Source organism: Salarias fasciatus, chromosome 15 (genome assembly GCF_902148845.1).
Source record: "Salarias fasciatus chromosome 15, fSalaFa1.1, whole genome shotgun sequence".
Lineage (NCBI taxonomy): Eukaryota > Metazoa > Chordata > Actinopteri > Blenniiformes > Blenniidae > Salarias > Salarias fasciatus.
The window spans coordinates 26,378,088-26,401,708 of record NC_043759.1 but is presented as its reverse complement, the minus strand read 5'-3'; positions in this window follow the sequence as shown (position 1 = coordinate 26,401,708).

Sequence of the window (23,621 nt, the reverse complement as noted above, 5' to 3'; positions counted from 1 at the left end):
GAGAAGGTCAGCGGTCACACGCTCGCTCTGCCTTCTTTTCAAAGCCGCCTGCACACACGAGGTTCACATTCAGTGGGAACGGCGAGCCGAGCTCTTTAAACCATGTTCAGTGACGCTCTCTGCTGCTCTGCATCAGCACACAGCCATTGCCAGCTCCCATCATGCATTCTGATTATATTAAACCTATATTTTTATTTACAAAAACACACGACCTCGGCAGACATGATGGAGAGTGAATTTCAGCGTCGGGCGGATGATCTTTCCACTTTCCATTTATAATTGATTCAGCTTCATGTCTAATTAATTTTTAAAAATGCATGGGGACTTTGTGCAACATCTGCAGCCGCCATAGAAATGTCACAGGCTGAAATATTCAGGCAATGAAAAATCAAGCTCATTTTCCACAGTGATATGAATTGCAACTTCGCTCCTGATCATGAATAATTGATCGTAGAGTGCAGAGAACACAGCACTTTACACTGCAGAAGTGATGGCATGTGTGCATGGATGCAAGTTATGTGCAAGTATTTGGTGTACTATAGGCTCTAACATCTATTGTTTCAGTCATTTCTATCGTTACGATAACGGCAATATGTTAAATGTGTTAAAAGCAATGGAGTTTTTAGATATAGATTTGAATGGAGATGCAGGATACAAAACAAGATGGTGGACCCGAAGAGGACCTCAGATCAACACGGCAGCAAAAAGTCCACGATCAATCAGAACAGCTACCGCAGACGGGTTTGGAGGATTATAGATGGATTAACAGGTTTGATGGATGGAAGATTAACAGGAATGTAAACAAGCAGCCAGGGTGGAAACAGTGAAGCTTTTTAAGCAATCTCTCCCCATTTTTAAACTGTTTCAGCTGCATTTTTTCCAAAAACAACATGATAAGACCTGGGATCAGGGGCGGAGAAGGGGTCCCAGCCCAGGGGGGGCCAAGCAATTCTGTATGGGCCCTTGTGGCCTAAACATCCCCATTAAAACATTAAAAAAAAAGAAAAAAAAATGCCGCAGATAATGTAATGTGCAATGTACGTAATGTACTACACTGTTTGGTTCAGACACACCTCTTTCTTTTAGCTTTTAACATTTTCAATAATTTTTATTAATATTTTTATAAAAATTTGATTTTTTTCTCAATTTTTTTTCATTTTTATTTTTTAAACAACCTCATCCTCAAAACGCGACTGTTATAGAGTCCAGCTTTCCTTCCTTACCATTTTCTTCAGCACACTTTTTTTCCCCTCCCTTCATGATGGGTCCCCACGCAGCAGTGGGCCCAGGGCAGCCGCCCCCTCTGCCCCCCCGCCTGCCCCCCCGCCTGCCCCCCCGCCTGCCCAGTCATTGTGCCTGGGATACATGTTGGATATTTCATGAAAATCAGCTGTTTCTGTTTCCCGTTAATGAGGAACCATCAGAATTCTGGTTAGTTCACTGCTCGTCTCTCAGCACCGCAGTACCAGTCAAAATGATGAGAGGAATCTCTCCCTCTGACTTTCACCACGACCTTTTACACTTTCTACACTCTCTCTCTTTCTCAATGTGACTTTACTGACTGCAGATGACGCCAAAGAATCATTAGTCAGATGAAGTGTGATTGTTGTTTAATTTATTAAAGTTAAAATTAATTTTAAGTTTAATTTTAACCCTAACTCTCAACTTCCTTGCTGCTATTCCCAACAATTTTTTTTTTTCAATACCTTGGTAGCAACATGGTGAAATGAAAGAGACTTTCTCATTGGTGGAAGTCATTCATTCTCAGCCAATCACTGATCTGTTTTTCAATTTTTTGTCATGAAGACATGATTCACTTCCTGTTGTTAGCAAAACAGTCGTGGAACATTTGGTTTCGATATGATTCAGTGTTAATCTTAGCTTCACAATAAAATTTAGGGACTTTACCCCCTGAACTTTTTCATTAATAAATGCAGACATGCTTGTTTGTAGCTGTGTTGAGTTGACTGTGTGTTCAGTCACTGAGCTCCGTCCACAGGAGACATTGTTCAGGTTTGGAATAAAATGAGCCTTATCATTTTAGGATACCTCTTATTGCTGTTCTATGAGCTCCAGGCACGTCGTTTGAGCATTTTTACATCTTACATAGCTTAAATGTCCCAGAAAAAAAAGGGAAGTTTGGAAAAAAAAAAATGGAAGTCTGTTTGGTCTGTATGGTTCTCCGCAGCTTTGTTGGTTCATTGCTTTCCGGGGCGGTTCAGAGTCAAACGCCATTTGTAAAAGCTCCTGCAGCTGCTGGAGGATGAAGAGATGCAGGTTGCAGAACTGTGTCCTGTTAGGAATGTGAGATGACTGAAGCATGTGCGGGCCTTTAATGGGAGATTCAGGCTGTGTTTGCACAGAAACACACATCTTAATAGATGGTGTCACACGTGACTTTAGATCAGTGTCAGCATGGTAGGATTGCACATGCCTCAGCTATTTTCAGAGGCTCGCCGCTCCCTGTAGATGGCATGTTTTTTGCATGGCTTAGTGCTCAGTGAAGCCTGAAGACAGCTCCAGCACTCTGCGATGTGCAGGTAAGACCGGAGCATTTCCTCTTTGCCATTAGATGTCACAGTGAGGTAGTGTCAGTGTGGAGGTAATGCTTCACCAGAGGAAGGCTGGAAATGATTTGTGCCGCTCTTCTCTTCTCTTCTCACAGTGAACTTTTGACCTCTGCTGGGATCCAGCGAGGCGGAGGCTCACTGCAGTCACAGAGACGGCCTCATCAAATCTTATTCACCAATGATTTGATCACAGCTCGTACTGAAGCTCAGTGGCTTCAAACACGAAACCTTCAACACAGGACCAAACAAATCACCATGCAGTGGCTGTCCTGCTCTGCAGGGCGACCATACGTCCTCCTCTTTGGTTGGACTATAATGACCGGGTGGGGATTTTTTGGAATTCCATCAAACTCCTGGGTTTTGCTCCGCTTGCTCTTCAGAGCATTAATATGGCGGCGCCGTCAGTATGCGCCGTAGAGTGATCAGTCAGAGCTCCGGGTTACCCGGCTCGCAGTAACATCCCTCTCACTCAGCACATGCCGGGACAAGACAATAACAATACAGCAACGATAAAGGAGCAATAACAGGGGATCATAAAATAACAGCAACACAGAACTTAGCCAAACTTAGAAATAAAGTCCTGGGAAGCGATGTCCCATAATCCTTAGAGTCCTCCTTTTTCAGGATATGGTCACATTATGTTCTGAAAACCCATTCTGTATTTCTTTTACAACAGAAACAAAACAGCAAGACTTGTAACCGAGACCTTTTGCCATGTTGTGGACGGTGTTGTGTTCTTTTGAATCTGAGGGCAGCAGGTCATCGGGAGACGATGGGACGGGGAGGCGAACGCCTGGCAGCTGGTCAAACTCTCCAGGGCTTCACAACTCGGAGTTATGTAGCTGGACCTGAGTGGACGAACGCGTGAAGTTAAAAGTTGATTTGATGTGTTGTCGGTCCAGAAATGACTTCAGGCAGATTTAAAGCACACAGGATTTTATTTCATTCGTTGATTGCGGCAGTGGAGTTCGACTTTGTGAGGGTGAGGAGCTTGATATCTTCAGTGAGGAGGATGAAGTGGAGACTATGACCAATGGGGAGCGGGTAGAGAGTGAAAAGGAGAGGACCAAGAACTGAACCCTGGGGAACGCCACAAAGGAGAGGTGGAGATTTAGTGTGAAGGAGGGAGTACAGTGCTGTTATTTGGTCTAAATCCAGATTATATACATTTAACTTCAGTTTATCTGAAGGTTTAACTGAAGCATTTCTCTGGCGCTCAGGATTTCCAATCTGAATACGGCCCTGCAGAGGGAAGGATTACCTCAACAACCCCGTCAATCTCCGTCTTTTTATCTGTCAACCTGTCGGGCTTTGTGTCCTGTGTCTCCGTCAGGCTGACACACACACACACACACACACACACACACACACACACACACACACACACACACACACACAGCATCAGCTACTCTCTAACAATTCATCAAGTCTCAGTCCGTCGGAGCAGTGAGCAGAGGAGTCCATAAAATCGGAGGTGATGGAGAAGTTCAGGTGTGTTTCGGACTGCCGAGGTTTCGCCCATCTGATCGTTTATGCGCCTGACAGTCCTCATTATGAAGCTTTGTTTGGGGACTTATATGTCACTAATCTCTTCATGATGCAGTGCTCTTACCTGAACCTCACCATCTTTTCCCCTGCTAATCACTTCATGGAAATTGTCCTTTAATTTGGTTTTGTTTGCTTTTTCTACAGCTGCAGACATGTACATGTTATGTTTGATTGGCGGTGGAACGCATGCCAATCATTTCCTCCCCTATCTATAGAAAGCATCGCTGTGCTTCATTAGTCACACAAAAGAAAGGACGGTGCTGCTCTGTTTTCTCAGAATAAACATTCCTTTTGATTCGTAGCATGGAGAATGTGGTGATATTTATGTTTGAAGTTCTATCAGGATTTCATCAGGGAACAGAGACTCATGCAGTTTATACATCAGCTTTGTAGATTCATGGTTCATGAATTGTCTCTCATTCCAGAGGCTGATTTGATATTTCCAGGAAATTAATCTCCAATTTCCAGGAAATTAATCTCCATCGGAGGTTTTAATGTATGGGAGGAGTTTTCCACCCTGGTTTGCTGTCAAACAAAACACAAAAACAACAAGCACATGATATAATCAGTAATTATTTGTGAACTACAGTCGGGAGTTCATTCTGTGTTTGTGTGATCTTCTCGCTCAGCCCCTGCCCGTCACATAAATGTGAAAATAATTCAGTCTTCATGGTGGTCGTCTCACACCGTCTCATCGTCTTCCATCGTTTCCTCAGCAGATTACCAGCGGCTGGCTCGGGCCACCATGCTCTGCTAATGACTTGATTTGCTTGTAGTTTGCTTAGAGACGTGACAAATTAGCTGAGTGCAAAGCCAGGGTCAGATACCGCAATCGGTGTCCGTCCACCCCATTAACTCCTCATCCCTCTCAGCCATTGATCCCCTGCTTCCCCGATAAACGAGGTCCGGTTGATCAACTTAAGTGGCCAACATGTACAGTGGATAAGTAAGATTACCTGTTTACGGATCACTAATGAGCCACTTCGGCCCGAAGAAGAAAAGTGAGTTAAGCAATTAGACGCGGGGATCAGACGACCTGCTTCTTCAGCTATCGTTCAGAACATGTGGGCTGAAAAAAACAGCAATATAGAAAACACCCAGAGCTGCTTTCTTCATGAGAACTCTGCCCGTTCTCACCTTCGCTGTCACCACACTTGTTTATTGCGTCCAAGGCCGTAAACTGCCAGGGGAGAAAGAGAGGCTGCAGGGGCCAAATTATCCAGGATGGAGCCCGATCCGGAGCGGGGCTGGCAGGGTGATTGGTGCACTCTCTCCGGGTCAGTCCAGTCTTCCAGTCATTGTGCCTGATTATTTGTTTGTGCCAGAGGACGGATTTACACACAAACACAGGCAGCTAAGCGGTGGACCAGAAGCTAACACCCACACCAACTCAGGCATAAGATTGATGGCACCGAGAGTTCGATTCCATAACTCCTGTTGTTTCTAATGCAGATTTATGTTTTGTAATAACTTCAGCTTCCCTGATCGGAGGTTTGACATGTGATGATCTGAGATATCAGCGAATGTCAGCAGTTTTACAGAGAGAAAGATAAGAAAAGAAAGGTCTGTTATTTTTCATGGATAATAGCTGAATGGATGGATGGATGGATGATGGATAGATGGATGATCCTAAACAAAAGAAATGAATTAGCTAAACAAAACCACACTGATGAAAATGAACCTGTTACTGTGGGAGGATCCACCTGTCTCGAACTTCTTCGTTTTGACCGTTTTCATTTGACTCATTTTAATCTACTGTTAAAGTGTCATCCTCATGCTCTTGAAGTTTTTTCATCTATATTGTGATTTTTTCTTCATCAACAACCCAGTTGAGCAATGCGGCAACAGTGAAGCAGGACTGGACTTTGAGAATGACCGGCCCGCTAAATCTTTTTTGCAATTTTTGTTATGAGACCAACTGGGGAGAGTGGACTGCTGAGTTTGTAAAAAAAAAAAAAAAAAAAAAAAAAAAAGAACAAAGAACTCCAACCCTGGTTTGGACAGGGACGAGTCCTGATGACCCTGCTTCACCCTCGGTTTGAGATCCTTTCCTTACGTGTTTTTTGGTGATGTTCATCCAGCAGTGACCACTCTGGAAATCAAAGACCATGAAACCTTCTACTAATTGAATCCAGTAAGACTCGGATCTCTCCAGGTTGTCGTCTGGACTCATTTTCTCTCCGTATTCTGACCTCATGACCAAAGAATGGCTGCTTTTGTGTGAATGTAAAGACGTCTTGTTGAACGGTGCCAGAACATACCTGCCTTTGCTCACAAGAAAACCTGAGACACGATGAATCGACGTCATTAAAGCTCAATAAAGGCCATTGGAAGCCGTGTCTGAATCTGTGCGTCTTTCTGTATGTACGGCGCAGTACTCAATTAAACATAAGAGGGAAAGGAGCAAACAGGCTTTGATGATCCGGCCCTCTGCGCCGGCTTAAAGCAGCTCCACTCATCCTTTCATATGTGTCTTTGAATAGAAGATGAGTGACACCTGCCACATCTGTTCCAGCGCTCATTAAAATCTTCAATGGAAGAAGCCATCTGCCGTCGGTGAAGGACGCTGCCGCCGCCGCCGCCGCCGCCGCCGCCGCCACCGCCGCCACAACCCATACCGAAGCAGAATGGAGACGGCTCTGCTCGGGAGCAACTCATCTCACTGGTCAGTCGATTCAGCCACAAGCTCACAGCTTTAATCATCCCCTCTAACAGAATAACTGTTAGCTTCTAATGAGGAAGAAAAGGAGGTTTTCGTGAGTGAAAAGCTGTTTCACGTGACGCCTTCCCAGAGTCCAGCTCCCTGCATTTGCATGTTGTCACATGCTGTCTAATGTCAATTTTCCAAGGACGGCCCATGCCGGTGCTTCCAGAGTTTGGAAAATTTAAAATTTGACTTGACTGTCACAGTAAATGAAAAGTCAGAGCGCCACAGAGAAAGATGCTTTTGTGTTGCTCACAGGCCGGTGATGATCCATGTAATCATTTCTGACACTTCTGAAGGACCAGAGGGGTCGACGGTCGACTTATAGATGGATGCTGAACCTGATCCGGCTGGCATGGTGAAAACATCCTGTTTCCTCATTTCAAAGGGAACCGATGAATCCCTGTATTGTTTTATCAAACCACCTCGGCTGACAAGTGAAGAGCGTCTCCTCGCCGGGACGCCGCTCAGTGGGAACAGACTGCAGATCCAGGTCCAGATGAGGTTCAAACTGAAGGTGATCAGGGAGACACAGAAACTGAACACACATCAGAAATGACAGCTGGACAGACTGAACCCTCAAACGACTGAAAACTTTTTTAGCAAATCAATGTTGTGGTTTATTCATTCATTGCAGGTTCAACTCATGTAGTTATTTATGCATCCAATAAGTGGTTCCTTCATCACCTTCATGAATGCTTCCATGCACGTCAGAGGAAATCCACGTGTTTCAGCTGAATCCTGCGGTCTGTCTTCTCCTGTCGGTCACACTGTGGCTGATGAAACCATTAACATCACGATTGGCTCATGCTTTCATTACCTTTTTACACAATGTCCTGCTCGGCGAAATCTCTGGAAATACAAAGCAGACTTTGTTCTCCGCTGTGTTTGAAGAATAAAGAGCTGCTGCCCAGAATGTTCAGCTAATGGATCAATGAGAAAGGTCTTCAGGAAGTCTTCACCTGGCTTCAAGTGAAGGAGGCACCTCTTTTCTTTTTTCTTTTTTTTTAACAGCAAAATAATGATGGAGTTTGAATTTGATGGAGTTCCTCACACAAAGCCAGAGGCAGAACTCTCATCATCGCTGGTGGCTGCTGGTCTCGTTTGCCGGTGGTTGACCTTGGTAGTTGGTGACGCTGATGCTGGCGGCCGTGGCTCACACCAGTGCTCATCAGGTGAGCTCGGAGCTGCAGCGTTTCATGCTCAAAATGTCTGGGTCAACTTTTCCAGGCAGTTTTTTGAAGTTGTATACTATTGGTCTGTTTGTGTTTGGGGGTGGGGCTTATCCAAAGGCAAATTGGTTAACCTGATGTGTGAATGTGAGTGTGTGTGGTTGCCTGTCCGGGTGTGTTTGGACAACAGTTGCTCCTTTTTTTCTGGTCATTTGCAAAAAACAAGTTTATTTATTTATTTGAAATCATTAAAACAGTAGAACAGTAGCTAAAACTTCTGTGTCGTCAAATCATCATTAAGGAGCCAACATGTTGGATTTTCTTGGTACCAATATAGAAGATGAGAACACGAGTGTGTGATGCTGGTGTGTGTCTGTTTTGAGGCTTGTATCACCTTGAGAGATTCCCCTGCATTGTGAAGCTTCCTCTGAGGCCAGTTTGAGCCGGCGGAGCGTTTCAGCACCCTGGAGAGCTCCCCCAGCCTCTCCGGCCGCTCAGTCAAGTGTTTTGCAGGTTATGTTGTTGTCGTCCGCTGCTGTTTGTTTGTGCTCCTTTCAAAGCGGTGATGAAAGGGTGTGTGTCGGCCGGCGCCGTGCACCGCCGCTCCCGCTGATGAGCTCCGGGATTCACGGCCAGCTCTGGGTTTGGGGCTCTTCCAGGTGCAGTCTCCTGAGCTGCCTGCTTTTCTCTCAGAAAAAAAAGCAGCATCAGAGCCCTTCTCCGGGGATCAGGGGGCTTGTGAGGAAGCCCAGCGCTTCACAGTTTTCCTCTGGAGGAAGCAGCGCTGAAGCCCCAGTGCGCACAGCTCGTGTCAGAGTCGGTCATGAACGCTGCTATCCACACCGTCTGCTTTCAATGAGCAACTCAGAGCCAAGACGCCTCCTGTCAAGCAGAAACAAACCCCCTGCACTTGTTACGAGTGATGTTAAAGCAGACTCTTCTGTCACACTGAATAGAAATTCATGTTTCCGCTGCTTCAAATCTGCACATCAACAGCCAAACCTGCATTCTGCCAAACTATGCAGTCATCTGTTCCACCTGACTTATCGGGTCGAGTTCACGGTTCTGTCATGGAAATGAATGAAAAGGACTTTCCTCTTAGCAGCATTTATCTGGAGCATTTCCAGCTGATCCTGCGAGCAGAGTGCAAGGCGCTCACACTTCCTCTCGATGCTCCTGTGCTGCTATTCTGAGTTCATCACCAGCATGCAAACGCATGCAAAGTGAAAGTGCAAACTATTTACACACGCATGCAATTCAGCAGGCTTCATAAAGGGTCTCAGTCAAAATTAACTCAGTGTGTCCAAGAGGGATGCACGACGACATCAGCCTCTGCTCGATAACACTAACAAGATTCAACATCGGCATGACACGCCAACAGCCGTGCGCCGATTTCTTTCCGTTTCTGATTCAACCAGCCTGATCATGCTACGAGCACACCAGCACACCAGCTAACACATGATGTCCACGAGGGCTTTTTCTGTCATGTAAACACTGCATCTGAAAACCTCCCTCCTGGTGGGCGTGTCACCTGCAGCCTCAAGACGGCGCCAAGATAAACAAGAGGCTTTCCTTCGACTGGAACCCGAGCTCGCTGTGTGCCGCCGCACCTCCAGCTCCCTGTTAAAGAGCGGACCAGTGTGATCACTTGTAGCATGTAGCATAGCTAGTGTGTGAGCCCTGAAACCCTTTAGCATGTAGCATGTAGCACGGCTCTTAGCTTCACCTGATTGGATAAACGTGTCGTCTTAACGTCTGTCTGCTCCTGGAGTTCAAATCGGCCCAATATGGCGGATCAGTCTCAGACTTTCTCTCCTATTACTAACACAGTTCAGTGAACTGTTTGTCAAAAAACGTGAGACGATAAATAAGCTGCAGCTCTCAATCTGTCCAGTCTGTCTTGGTTCTACTACAGCCAGCTCACACCTTTAACTAAAGCTTTGAGAGTCTACTTTATGCAAATGAGCCGCGGTCAGCTCCAGGCGACGCCATGCAGAGCAGCTTGAAACGTCCTGCAGCATACCCAGCATGCACGGCGGTGCACATCACATAGACACTGAATGGAAAGAGATACATTAAGGGATGTTGTGGACATGCACCATCAGCAAACTGCTGCCATGTCACGGTTCCTTGACAACTGACGATATCGGTTTTACTGATTGTGAATGTTTAGCTTTAAAAATATCAGCATATTGGATATCGACAGATATCTGATATTGCATGTCCCTGTTGTCTTCATATCCAGGACTTCATCCCAACATCTCACTGATTGTTTTGTTTCAGGAAGTGTAAACTCCCAGGAGACCTCAGGACCTCGGCGTCAGCAGGTTTCACACAGCATTAACGATAAACTTCCCTCTCTGAAGCACGATGCAGTCTCTGAAGCAGTGCAGGCTTTTCTGTGGTTTGTGGCCGATGCACACCCCGGGAGAGTCGAGCTCCAGAGTTTATCTTGACCGGAGAACTCCGAGCTTTGATAAGACGACAGATTTGTTCTCTTTATATCACAAGAACTTCAGCCTCCCTGCAGGAACACACATGCACCTGAGGAACCGCAGGACGGTGGGACATGGAGGTTTCCTGTCACGTGTCTCAGATATCAGATCAGCTCTGCAGGAGTCCTGTGTTCCCTGCTGGAGGAGCGAAGCGTTGCTTCTCCTCAGCGCCCCTGGTTCTCCTGATCCATCGTGGGCCTGGCTCTTTGTCTGCTCGCTTTAATGAGGGCCACCTGCTGAAACACTGGAGAGAAAATCTTCATCACTGCAGCTCATTTAAATGCCTTTTTCTTCCAAAGTCAAATTTAAAATAATAAAATGACCTTTCTGGACAGTTCAACTTTATATTTGGGCCTAATTCCTTCACCGATGCTCCTTTGACAACAGCCTTCAGATTCCAGAGTGGAACAGCGAGGCTGGTGTCAAATTACATGCAGTTGATTAATTTGTATGTTTTCTTTGCTTGCTTTTATTATTATTTTATTGTATTCTTTCAACTTTATTTTTTTCTCATTTCAAATATTTAATATTTTAATTTATGTCATTCTTTAAATTCTTCATATCTTTGTGGAGCTGCTCTGATAACTGAATGAATCAAGGTTTATCTCAGACAACCCATCATAAATGTATCTCTAACAAACATTTATGATCAAAGCCAGCTGTAATGTGTCTGCAGTGTTTCACAGGTGGAATTAATTCTCTTCCTGCCAGAGTTTAGCAGGCGTGTTTCACTTTGTCTTTTAATGGCCGTTGAACTGAACTGATCTTCTGCTATAGAGCTGATAGAAACTCATTTGTAGCTTCAGCGTTGGAAAATTATGAGAGAATCAAGGCTTTTCCCAGCATGCCTGCTGTTCTGTTAATGTTTTTTGAATATATCTTGTTGAATAGGAAGGAAATGAGAACGAAAGCAGTTTGTATTTCAGTGAAATGAATCTTTTTCTTTATAATAGAATGAAGTAGATAAAATGAGGAGAGATTCATAAGAAAACTAACTGTGACTCATCAGAAGAAAGAAAGCAGATTGCTCTCCTCTCCTGACGATCTGTTCTCAGACTCCAAACCACCCTGCTCTCTCTGAACCTGGACGACATGCAGGCAGCAGCTCAGGAGCTGATCTGTGTTCATCGGTCAGCAGTGGGATTCAAACCTGCAAACTTCTGACCACGAGCTTCACCGTCAAAACCTCCGGGTTTTCTCTCCTGCAGATTTCCACTCCGCTGGATTGTTTAACTGCATTTTAGTGAATATTTTAATCACTAAATTTCATAAAATAACGAACTGATTTATTCAGCGTCCTGAAGTAGATTCGCCTTGTTTAGTTTGATTTATGAATCGTTTCCAGCAGCTCTCCTGAACGATGGCTGAAATGCAGAATCAGCCAATCAGAGCGACCCTGTGCTGTGCTGTGATTGGCTGGCTTTGTAAGGCAGCACCGAGTGGAGTTGAGCGGTACAGAGAGTCGATGTTCGGCGAGAGAGAGAACGACGAGGAGAGTGTGGATCTGTGATCTGGAACAAAACCCAGGAGAAACACCAGGGCTGTGGAGAGCTACAAACATCACATTACACTTCTTGAACACAGAGTAGATTTTTGTTTTCTCTGATTAACTTTTTCTTTGCTCTGGTTTTTTTTTTTTTCTGCACTCATAAATTTCACACTGCGTTCAGGATTGGAAGTCTGAGCAGCTCAGCCAAAAGTACCAGCTGTGAGCTCAACAAATACACAATTGAAATGATTTACATTTTACTTGAAGCGATCGCTCATTTACATTCCGCACAACTCTCCGCTTTTCTGCTCATGTTGGGTTGAAAATGCAAAGTGATCTTCATCTGGAGCTTCCTGCATTCTTCTGCCTTCATTCAGATTCTCTGGACGTTTCCCAGTTTGCTTCACACCAACCTTTTAACCCTTTTTTAAAAGGGAATTTGAAATCCTTCCATAATTTTGGGGTGTTTTTACTTCCCATAACCCCGTTTGAGAGCGTGCAGACACTTTGAAGCTGTTGCGTTGCCGTGTGATCAGCAGAGCAGTGGGAGATCCTGGAGATCTGAAGCTGTACTTCTGTCCACAGCCTTCACGTCTGGATCACTTTTTCATCTTAACCTCGCTGCTTGGAGGTTTCAAATGTTCGGTTCTTACTGCGATGTTCACAGATAAAAGTGAAACTCCAGCTCCGATGCTGTTTTTCTCTCTTTCACCCGCTGCAGGATGAGGATGCTGGCAGCTCCCCGGGCGGCTTATGGAGAATTACAGCTTGTAATCTGGAGTTTCGGGAGCCCCGGGTTCCCCCGACATGTTCGGGAAGGCCCCCCCAAGTTGGAGCTCGTGCAGAAAATCATACATCTCAATAATTCTGCAAAACAAACAAATTAAAAAAGCCTACTTTGTTTAACCGGTGATTCAGATGTGATTAGAATAAATCTTCCTGGGAGACATTATCTCTCCTGGTTATTAATTCATGCATTCTTCTCTACACTCGGCGCTCTGGTGTTTACATCCAGCACAGGGTGGAGACGCGTCTCGCAGCGTGCGGCTGATGGAAGACGCCTCACGGGGGGCGGAAATGCTGATTTGTAGCAGGCTGCATTCTGAGTCTCCGTGCTCCTGATCAGTCCCTCATTCCCATACTTAAGGACCTGAACAGAGATTTAAAGGGTGAGTTAAGGTTGGTGTGATAAAATCAGCCGTCAGCTTTTAAAAAGTATCGCTCCAGAATAACTTTAATGGAGTCTGAAGACTTAATGGCTGGAAGCGCCTGTAAATCAGCTCCGCGATTAATCAGAAAGGAAGCGGCGCCGCGGTGGATCAGACATGGAGAAACGGCGCTCGTACCGGCGGATCACAGGTCCTGGGTCTTCAGAGGGAAGTTGCAGAGTTGTCTCCAGCATGCTGCTTGTTTTGGAAGACGCTCCTCTGAAGGACCAAAAAAAAAAAAGAAATCCCACATCAAAGGAGGAGAAATCAATCCGAGTGGAAACAGTCACATCTCATTTCCAACTTTCCACGTTGCTAATTGTGTTGTGAGTCGGCGGCTGCTGGAGACTGGCGCTCCCTTGATGAAAACGAGAGAGAGAGAGAGAGAGAGAGAGAGAGAGAGAGGGAGAGAGAGAAAGAGAACGTGTCCCCAAACAGGAGCTGTCAGACATTAACAAACACCTGCCTTCCAATCACATGACTGAAGGGACGCTCCAGCGCCGCTCGCCACCCGGCTCCTGTGCCGTGTGAAGCGTCTTCCTGCCTCCTCACAGATCCAGCCTGGATTCATTAGCTGCTAAGAGGAGGCTTTAATCCTGACTTACAGTTTCAGGGGGATTTTTTTGACATGTAATTATTTTTAAAGCAGAAGAGAAGCTGCTCGCGTCTCTCTGATGTTGTTGAGCTGAACACCCGACTCGTCTGGTCCTTCCACAACGATTACAAACAACATTGGATTTGGGAATAAGAACGAGGTGAGATGAAAACATTGTGCTGAAGATCCGTATCGTTCCGTCACAGGCCGAGCTACAAGCCGCATGCTCAGACCAGCAGGTCCAGCTTTCACGCTCAGTGCAGTTTGTGGGCGACTGACCAAGAAAGGTAGCATGCATGGTTTTGGACCGTGGGAGGAAGTTGGAGTACCTGGAGGGAATCCACACACACACACACACACACACACACATACACACACACAAAGGGAGAACATGCAAACTTCACACAGAAAGGCCCCAGCCGGTATTTGAACCAGGCACCTTCTTACTGTGAGGTTGGAGTACTAATCAGATCCTGCACCGTCTTGTGTTGCAACAGTGGACGAGATCTTTGCATTTCTGCAGAGTTTCATGCACGTGACATTTAAAAAAGCAATTCTATAAAGTGTTTTGTCTGCAGTACTGTAATTGTAATCTGTCTGCCGTCATCTCCTCTCAGCTGTTGTGTTCTATAATTGCCATTGCTATAATACTTCCCCCATCGGCGTTCTCGCTCAAGGATCAAACATAGAAACAAAACAAAACATTTTATTCTCAAACGAATCATCCCAGGTTGAATCGATCTCCACAGCTGTGCCGCTGCGCTAACAGCTAACTGACTAACACCACCTGCACCAGTGAAGAGAAATGCTTCAACTTGAGCAGTTTTACAGGTTTTACAGTGTCCCATCAGTTCAATGCCTTGTTTCCAGACAGCGAGTCAACGTCAGTTTGATGTCAAGTTTAGTGCAGCAACATTGTTTTGCTGTCAGATGTATTGATGAACAATGAATGATGTGAGACTGATTCTTTGGTTGAAACTTTTTACAACCATGAGGAAGTCAAAGCTTCTGGAGGCTGTTTTATCACGGTGGACAGAATCTTGAGCAGTCCTCAACATTACATTGATGCCACAGTGCCTGCTGGCCAGGCTTGGTTTGACAAATGAGATGAAATAAAATCATTGTCTATTGTAACCCTGGGTAAAAGCCTCCAAATTCCCACCTTCTGCAGGTCCCTCAAATGCATCACACCCACCTCACAGGCCACATGTGTTCCACAGCCAATCCAAGGTTTTGGAGGGAAAGTTAGCTGCGACCTCACTTCCTGTCCTGTCAGCAGTGAGGGAGAGGAGCTGAGGAAGCAGCACAGGTCAGCTCTAAATCCAGGCCTGGATGATCATCCTTCTGACTGCAACTAATACACACTTTTAGATCTCTACCCGCCTGGAGCTTTGGATCTGGGACTTTGTCATTCCATAGGTCGTTGCAGGATGCGTTTGGTTTCCCTGCATTTGGGGGCATTAAGGACTTCGACACAAGAAACATACATCTGCGTTTGCTTGCTGGTGTTCACCTCAGAGTGATGCAGAGTGGACGTGTCGGACACTAAAGAACAGCAAGAAGACATGTTTAGGGACGATAACGCGACCTAAAGAGGCATAAAACTGATAGTAAAGTCCTCAAATAATAGTCGTGGGAGGCAGCTCAGGAGAGAAATCCCACTTCAGCTTCTATCCTCAACATCTCACAGGAACACATGGGAAATGTGCTAAACTGATCGATCTGTTCAGTAGGTCAGCGGCTAAATGTAGGGTTCTAACTAACATTACAGCGTTCTTATTACTCAGAGAACTACAGTGCTCTACCTCCCCTCACAGGTTTTCACACTGTGGGAGGAAACTCAGCAGCTGGACAAGTTCTGTCCCCTCTGAGCTTCTGTCCAGATCTTCTTCCCTCCAGGACGGGCAACTGAATCATGTTTTTGACATATTTTGGAATTCAGAAAATAATTTTCCTCATTTTGTCAACAGAAGACGTTCAGTACAGTGAGTCCACAGTTGTCTTGTATCAGTTGCATTTGAATGTAATTTGGCTGCTTCAGAGCGTAAGTTTAGATTCAATCATCTGCTGGGAATAAAAAGCCACATTTGAACGTGAAACACCATGTGGGGTGAGAGGAGCCGCTCGGCATTATGTTGATCTTACTGCGTTAATCTGTCTCCCACTCAGTCTCCTTCAGTCGCCACTTCTCTAATAAAATGAAAACACACACACACACACACACACACACAGTCTCGTATTTCTATCCTTGTAGGGACCGTCCATTGACTCCCATTCATGTCTAGCCCCTCACCCTGACCCTTACCCTAACCCTAACCCACACCACAACAAAGCCTAACCCTAAAGAAATGTTTTTGCACTTTTACTTTTTTCAGTAACAACAACATGGTCAAGAAAACACTGTTTCTCCTACTTAGGACCGGAAAAAGGTCCCCACAAGGCACGTCGTTCCACGTTTTGCTATCCTTGTGGGGACATTTGGCCCCAACAAGGATAGAAATACGAGAACACACACACACACACACACACACACACACACACACGTCTCTGCCCAGTGGCCATGGTTTGTCTCGGTGCTGATGGCTCAGCACTGATCTGTGATCCATAACATTCCACCAGCAGATGGTGGATTGGTCCGGCTAAGACGAGGTACAGAAGAGTATTGTTGGGGCCAGAGAAAAGGCTTATGTTCTCATGCACAGGGAAAGGAGATTGGAGTTCTGTACGATGTGGAAACGAGCCAAATGCAGGAGTGTCTGCCTGCCCACTTTGACCCGACCTCTCAAGCTCTCCACAAAGCAGAAAATTGTGTGGTCTGACATGACCCTGGATTAATCCTCATTCATCTCGTCGGCAGCCTGGCCATCTCTTTCAGAGTATCCTCACTGGTTTTACCTCTTCCCCGCTTTGCCACTGGCTCCCTCGCTGTGGCAGCTGCCAGGAAAATGCCACGGACTAGAAATGCATTAATCCCCCCTCCATCTCCACCTCACCGACACACACACACCTCTAACAGGGAGTGATCCTTGCTTTGATGCTGCTTGGCTGGCGAAGCGAGGCCCGCTGCCAGCCTGCAACCTGACTGCTCATGCAGAGTGGGGAGGAAGCGTCCCACGAGCCATCTGCAGACGCCGCTGCGTTCTGCATATGGCTTCCAGTAAGCGTCAGCAGAGGCTCGGCTGAGGGGATTAAAATGCATCCGCCGTCCAGTTTCTTGTTAATGGATAGATATGAGATGGAAGTGGAATATTGTTTGCATTAAATGAATTTAAATCCGCGACAGTCTGAGCCTGCGAGGTCTCCGGGGAGAGCGCTGGAGCAAACAGACATCTCCAGATTCCCTCCTCTCTCCAGCCCCAGCGGGAAACTCTGTATGCAGATGATACACGCCGTCGGCCACACGTTGAATAAAGATCACCATTAAAGCTGTTCATCAGCACGGGTGCAGCCTGCTCGGCCAAGTTCTGAGAGCAGCCTTCACGTCGGCCGCGTTTCTGCTCAGTCTTCACAGTTCTGTTCAGGCTGTGAGTCATCCGGCTGCCCACAGAAAATAAGCGGCAGCGGCGCTCCAGCAGCACCTGCTGAAGGTGGATGAAGCAGGAAGCAGGCGGAGGGACGCTGAGGCTTCCTGTCACCTGCTGACAGGACAACATCTGAAAATAACAAGTCAATACGAAGACTATAGAGCTTTGTTGAGTAGATAGGCATGTATGTAGGTGGAATAAACTGTCTTTAGCACAATCGGGTCTTGAACCTGGCTCCCAAATCACATAAGCCACAAGTCTTCACAGTGGCTGGTAGGATTCGGTGTGTGTAGCACATCGATTAAAAAGTAGAGCAGCCACCATGTTGGTGATGTGAAGTCGATTGAATTTTGCTCCATTTTTGTGGGGTGAGCATAAAAAAAGAATACCCACGCTCCTTCTTGTTTATTCTTTTCTGTTATTTGCTCCATATTGGCTTCCATACAGGAAGACTTTCACGTAGCACATCCAGCTCCTCGTGCTGACGGTATTCTCCACAGCTACCGGCTTCTCTCTGCATTATGAGGCACTCTGCCCTCCGCGTCAATACAGTGACTGGGTCAAGGTGTTTACTTGACCTCCAGATTACCCACAATGCCGAGACATCTTACTCCAGCACAGCTCACATGATTACACACAGAAGAGGGGGAGAACACACTATGGAGATATATTAACTCGTAGCTGGAGGAGCAGCGATTCAGAGCCGTGGCTCAACAAACGTCCTTCGCTGCTGAGGAAATGCGGAAGAGACGCCGGCCGGGGAAAAGCAGTGGTGTATGGATCGATCATATCTGGGGCAACTGACACCACACCAAAGGGCAGAGATGCAATAAAAGAAGGACGGAGAGATGATAGAAGGCTCTGCCAGATCCAGCAGATCCACAGCCGGATGAGGGACGATCAGAGAGGAACAGTACAGAGGGAAATGGCTCCCATGGAACACTCCAAATCCCATGTTCAGGCTTATAAAGAAGCATGTAGACAATACCTGCGGACGGTTCCGGCAGTACAGCATGGAGGAGTGACTTTGAGTTTCTCCAGTAATTATGCATGCATGGACAGTGACGGTTTTTAACTACATGACTTTAAGTTTTAAGTGAGATTGAAGGAATTCTGCCGATGATTCCCCTGGTCTGACGACCCACAGACGCTTCCAGAAACAAGTGGAAATGCAAAGTATTCTCTTCTCCCTCCTGAACACGAGATTGCTGAAGGCTTTGTGTTCCCCGGCTGAGAGACAACACTGACAGATGCTGAATTGTTCAATATGCGAGAATAAATGGCTGACGCACCGAGACGAATCTGCAAGGTCGAGATCTCATCATTTTGAAGGTAAAATAATTACATGAGGAGTGGAAACTGAAGGATTCCTTGGCGGAGGCGGATGCTCTTCCCATCGCTTCACCCTCCTGAGTGTCTCTGCTCGCTGCTCAAACTTTTCCTTGTCTGTTTGACTTGAACAATCGATTTGCCTTGGATTTTTGAATAAACCAATCGTCATGGAATTGATCAGCTGGTCTCTCAACGCAACTGATACGATCATCGCAACAAAGAGCAAGGTGAGGGGGATCCTTCCTGCTCGGACGGGACTCGGCCTGCTGGGTACGTGATCCACGCCGTCCGTGGAGGACCTGGAAGATGTTTATATATTCGGATTTATGTTGACTAACAAGTCAGGATTAAGGATGAGGATTAAGAAGACCGCCGCCATAAAAGACGTCCAACGGCTGATGGTCTTAACAAACAACCATTTTTGGTGAACTGAATCGTAAGATGGACAGTCTGATCGGGGTTGTGGTCGGTTTGAAACTCAAGTTGGATGTCATGGAGGAAAGGGTTAATGCAGCTGCCTGAGAGCTGAGAGCAAAGCAGAGCGGAGCTGGAAACGGCTCCTTCCCTCGTCAAGACAACGATACCAATGACTACATTTGGCGCTCCTGACTGGAATCAACAGAAGGTTCAATGCCGAGCGACAGCTCTGCCTATATCCCCCTCCTCTCACGGCCACCTGCCTGACTTTAGGACTGCTCCAACCAAGACGTCTCCATAGCAACACGCCGTTATCGCACCAGCACCTGATGGACTGAGGCCACCTGTGGTGGGACAGTAGAGGAGGAGATGGGCCCACACACACACACACACACACACACACACACACGTTGACTCAAAGACTTCTGAGAACTGAGATCAAGCACACACCCCTCTCCGATCATCCGTCTCCCTTCGTCCTCCTGCTGGTGGACAGTGGTGTGTCCACCGGTGAGCCTGACAGCTGTGGCGGGTCTGGACCGTTGAACTGAAGCAACTGTCTCATGTCTTTGCTTTATTTGTGTCTGGGTCTGTTTTGGTTTTTTTTTTGTTTGTTTGTTTGTTTTTTGTTTTTTTTGGTTCTTCAATTCTAATTTTGATTGGAGGCACAGTCTGAAATGACGCACCTTTCTTTTGACCCCCCTCCACTCATTTTCCCCCAAGATGGCCGTCTGTAAAAATGACTGTCGGGGCAAAAGAATTTCCCCTCTGGGGATTAATAAAGTATACCTGACTCTGAATCTGAGGGAGAGGAAAAGAGTCTGCAGCCAAAACGATCTGTGTGTGAGCCCCGCTCTTTAGCACAAGCCCTGTGGGCTGCTAACACCGCGGACTGGAAGCCCTGTGAGGTCCTGGTCCTGCCAGATCGGTGTTCGATCCCCTGCAGTAGATATGTACAGAAACTAGTTTCTGTTCCCTGGATGCTCGTGGTGTTTGATTCCTGTGCAGACACGTCGTCTACCGCAGATGGACGTCTATGATTCGGCTTCAAGAAAGCGATCTGCACTCGGCAAGCCTCACGTCCTGATCGGAGCTGGATGCTTCATGTGGCGCCGAGTGGCTCGCTGGGAACGGTAACGACTGAAAGAAAAGATCAAGGAACAAGTCATGACTGTCAACCATGGAACTTCATCATCATCACATCATCATCATCATTCTTATCATCATCATCATCATCACTATCTTCATCATCACATCATCATCATCATTCTTATCATCATCATCATCATCATCACTATCTTCATCATCACATCATCATCATCATTATCATCATCGTCATCATCATCATCATCACTATCTTCATCATCACATCGTCATCATCATTCTTATCATCATCATCATCATCATCATCATCACTATCTTCATCATCACATCATTATCATCATTCTTATCATCATTGCATCATCGTCATCATCACTATCTTCATCAACAACATCATCATTGCATCATCATCCTTATCTTCATCATCATCATCATCATCATCACTGTCTTCGTCAACATCATTATCACATCATTTTTTATCATCCTCATCATCACTTCGTCATCATCAGTCTTTAGCTCTCATCATTAAATCTTCTCATTTTGATATAAATTCTCTTGTTTCCATTTAAAATGTGTCATAAATTAACAGTCAGTCTCTGTCTCTCCCTCTCCTCTTCTCTATTCCTCTCTCTCTCTCTCTCACTCACTCACTCACACACAGACACACAGACACACACACACACACACACACACACACACACACACACACACACACACACACACAGAGAGAGACACACACACACACACACCCTCCCCTGTGCCGACAGTCCAGGGTTGAGCAGTCAGTCAGTCAGTCAGTCAGTCTCTCTCTCTCTCTCTCTCTCTCTCTCTCTCTCTCTCTCTCTCTCTCTCTCTCTCTCTCTCTCTCTCCCTCTCTCTCTCTCTGCAGTTGTTTCCAGTTCTTTGCAGTCAGATGAGAAAAGCGCGCCGGGCTGTAGAGAGGTGGAGACGGAGTGTTTCTCACTATTCGGAGGTGGAGGCGGTGTGTTTATTATTATTATTGTTATTCGGAGGTGGAGGCGGAGTGTTTCTTCATATTTAGAGAGGTGGATACGGCGTGTTTCTCCTCCCTGCTCCTCTGAGAGGACTTCAGCCTCCTTCCTCCCCCCCGGCGCAGAGCGGATCTATTCGGGCGGATCGGGACATCCACGATTCCCTGCGTTTCAACTTCGTCCTTGCCTCCGCGCGCGCGCCCCTCTCTCCCTCTTCCTCTCCCTCTCTCCCTCTCTCTCTCTGAAAGTTGAGATGCGGGCTGTGTGGATGTGATCGATGCGCGGAGCCTCCGGAGCGGCTCCCTCTCTCCGCGCCGCCGCAGCGCAAACCCCCGCCGCTTGACGCGCAGACCGGGAAGAGTAACGGGAGGACTCCCGCGCGGGGGATGGCCGAATGGAAATTACACCAAGCGCGGATTGGGATTAAGTGAAAACTACAATGTCGTGATCGCCTCGCAGGAATAAACGTCGGACCCAAAAGGTAAGAAGTGTCCCTGAGCGCGCACTGCGCCTCCCGGACCGATCTGCGCTCTGCGCACGCTGCAACTTCACACTCTGAAAAACACACACCGTGCCATTCCTCCAGCAGGGCTGCACTTTCTGCTCCACACCGAGCTGTGGTTTGTTCCTCTGCCTGCTCCTCCTTCATCACTCTGCCCCATTTAACGGGCTCGTCATGGAGCGACGCGCCGTGCCGAGAATTTCACTGCTCGCTGCGCCGTGCGCGTCGACGTGCTGTAGGAAGGCAGACTCCCCTCTCCACCCAAACACATCCCCCCGTCCAGGCATCCATCTCAACTTATGGCAGCCTGCTAGATGGAAGGGCTTCAGCAGGAGTGTCTCCTGCCGCCAGGCTCCAGGGCAGCTGCCAGTTAGCCGGAATCAAACTTCAGCACGTTTCAGGAATGATGGAGACGAAACCCGAGGATCCTGTCTTCTGCATGTCTGATCATCCACCATGATCTCCTGTGCTTTTCTGGCCTGGGGGGGGGGGGGTGGGGGGGGTGATGGGCAGACCTCCGCTGCTGAATAATGTATGGAGCGGCGGCTCCCCTCTGACCCGGCTCCGGGAAACAGGTTCCTGACTGAATCACAACATCCAGGAGAGCCTGTCAGATCTGAGGAGTAAATGATGGCAGTGGCTCACAGAGAGAGGCTGCTTCAGATCCCACCCTCCTATGACTCAGATCTTCAGGCTCTGTCCTACAGCCACCCCTCTCCATTGAGGCAGGTGGATGTAGGACAAGACAGGCGGCCTGTGGCCCCCTGAGCAGGACCCTTGACCCCACACTGTGGCAGCCCCCTGCAGGGTTGGTTCAATCTGGATCAATAATTCCCGCAAGAGGGATCAGCCTCGCAAAATTCAAATTTCCATTTCCAAAGTTGGAAACTTCCCATCTGGAATAAACAGGGATTAATTTGGGAATTTATGGGAATAAACAGGAACTCACTGAGCTGAAGTTTGGCTCTGAACAGGGAGCTGGATGTTTCAGGAAGTGAAGATGGAGGATGCTATGAGAACCAGGAAGACTCAGCTGCCTGAAAGGGTTTAGCTCGAGGGAGATGGTTTTTAATTTGCTCTTTGAATGGGACTTTTTAGGAGGGGGAGGGGCTCTTCTCATTCAACAGTCTGAGTGGGACTGTGTTGGGTTTCTTTAATGGGGGGCTGTTTGGTTTGGAATGGACTGAGTCAAGAGGAGGAGCAATATTTAACAAAACATTCATGTCTGTTTTTCTCCAATGAAATAATTGATTGTACAATAAGATCAGAATGATGGAATAAAAAATGTTCCCGAAACATAAATTCTCTAAAATGATGAAAAAACATCTTGTAGTTGCTAAATATAGATACATTTTACTATATATTTAGCTCTTCTAACTATTTTCAGAGATTCGTCCCTTCATTTTCACTCTCTTCTCGACTATTTTAGCCGATTTATTCATTACACTTTTTACAGCCGCTTTTTATTGCCTTTTTCCTTTCCTTATTTCGACTATCCTTCAAAAAAATACTCGTCCTCACAATTCTTTAAGTTGTTTTGTGTATTAGTATTAAATGAACTGGTTACCAGTGGGAGTAGTTGCTGTGTTTTGGGTAGTTTTGTCAGATTCAGTCGGGTCTGTCGTTTTAAACCGGCGTCTGACTGAAGCTGCTTTTTAGTCTTTTCTTGGTGCTTTTGTTTTGAAGCCTCTCAGATGAAGATACTGTCACAGGAAGCCTTTTACCTTATTAGCTTCCAAACAGGATCATTCAGGAACATCCAAAGCTAAGGTTTCAGGTCGTCCTCCGTGTCTCTGCTGCGCTGTTTGTCGTTGTTTTCCTGCCGAGGATCCTGTGTGGATTCAGGTGAAGCAGCACGCCAAGTGAGGAAACCTCCGGCCTTAATCCCACTGTCTACTAAGAGCCGACCTTTGCCCTGTGGGGATTAGAGCCTCTCTCTAATTGACTTAGCATTAACCCCTTCAAACACATA